At 47.0% G+C, this 1,463-nt stretch overlaps 1 non-coding gene across 1 annotated transcript; it reads right to left on the bottom strand.

The window, feature by feature from the left end:
- Nucleotides 1-344: 344 nt before the first annotated feature.
- On the bottom strand, nt 345-537 carry LOC148647509 (U2 spliceosomal RNA). The gene has a single exon (XR_015926908.1). It is a non-coding gene; the product is annotated as a U2 spliceosomal RNA (small nuclear RNA).
- Between the last annotated feature and the right edge of the window lie 926 nt (nt 538-1,463).

The following is a 1,463-nucleotide window of genomic DNA, read 5'->3' as shown; positions in this document are numbered from 1 at the left end:
GGACGGGGACGGACACACACGCAAGCAAGCAAGCAAGCAAGCAAGCAAGCAAGCAAGCAAGCAAGCAAGCCACGCCTGCCTCCCTGGGAAAAGGCTGAAAAACCTAAGTTTTTTGGAGGGAAAACGCACGGGAGCCGAAAAGGGGGCCGGCCTGCTTGCCCAGAGAGTCGAGACGCGGGAAAGCGCACAGAGGGAGCACGGGAACCGAGAGGGCGAGAGAGAGAGACAGAACACAGAGACACACAGATGGGGGACGAGGGACGAGACCCGAGAAGAAGGAGCTCCAGTCCACTTCGCTCGCTCGCTCGCTAGCTACCTACGTCTGTCTTTTCACCGCTGAGAGAAGGTGGTGCACCGCTCCCGGAGGCGCTGCAATACCGGGCCGATGCGTGGAGAGGACGGAGCAAGCTCCTGATCCAGCTCCCTGTTCCAAAAATCCGTTTAATATGTGGTCCCCCGATGGGGGACGTATCAGATATTAAACTGATAAGAACAGATTTTTTTTTTTTTTTTTATTATACAAAATACAAAATAAAACACCAGAACTACAAATACATAAGTCCAAAAACACAATCAAAAACAAAAAACAATTACACAGCTAAATCAAAGATATCATAATCTCATCCCTTATATAGACACAACCCACCCCAATACAATTCCCCTGCTCAAAAACAAACCCACAATTAACATGAAGCAGATATGCGTACATAAAATAAACAACTTACTTGAAAAACACAGTACATGATTTCCAACCCCAACCCTATTTACCATAATCCCGCCCCTTATGCAAATTACCTTCCACCCCCAAATTCACCCAACAGTCTTATTTACAAATTACAGGAACATTAAAGGACCTAGACTATTTCCAATCCCAGATATCCACTATGGATTTCCATTTCTCCTTTGCGGCATGAAAACCCCATCTTTTTATGTCCCCTTCTACCAACCCTCTCAAATTCCATAAAAGCCTTCTATATAACCCATCTACTGTACAAACAATTCCCCTCTTGACTAACAAATTCCTGGAATTCCATAACTCAAACTTAATTAAACTAACTAGCAACCATAACACAAAGCTCTTAGCGTTTGCCCCACCTCCCACCTTCAACCCATATAACACAACTGCAGGAAGTACACAGAAAGTGGAGGACAGGCTACTAAACAAAGTTTCACATTTGTTCCAGGTCCGCTGAGCAAAATTACAGTCCCAAAACACGTGGCTGATCGACTCCACCGCATGACACCCGGCTCTAGGACACTCCTGCTGCTTTGTCAGCTTATGTTTGAACAAAACCTCACGAACTGCCAAACGACCCCAAGCGGATAGCCAGTTCAAATCCATTAGATGGTGCTGTAGCCCTCTGGGCTGGACTCGCCGCCAGACCACGTTGGGGACGCCACCTACGAGGCTGGCCTCTTCAGCTTGAGTTACTGCAGAATAGAGCCGTCTGTGGTTAAGCAGG

Source organism: Lepisosteus platostomus, chromosome 15 (assembly GCF_059453375.1).
Source record: "Lepisosteus platostomus isolate fLepPlt1 chromosome 15, fLepPlt1.hap1, whole genome shotgun sequence".
Classification (NCBI taxonomy): domain Eukaryota; kingdom Metazoa; phylum Chordata; class Actinopteri; order Semionotiformes; family Lepisosteidae; genus Lepisosteus; species Lepisosteus platostomus.
Note: the sequence above shows the minus strand (reverse complement) of the source record. Positions and strands in the feature narration are given on the sequence as shown.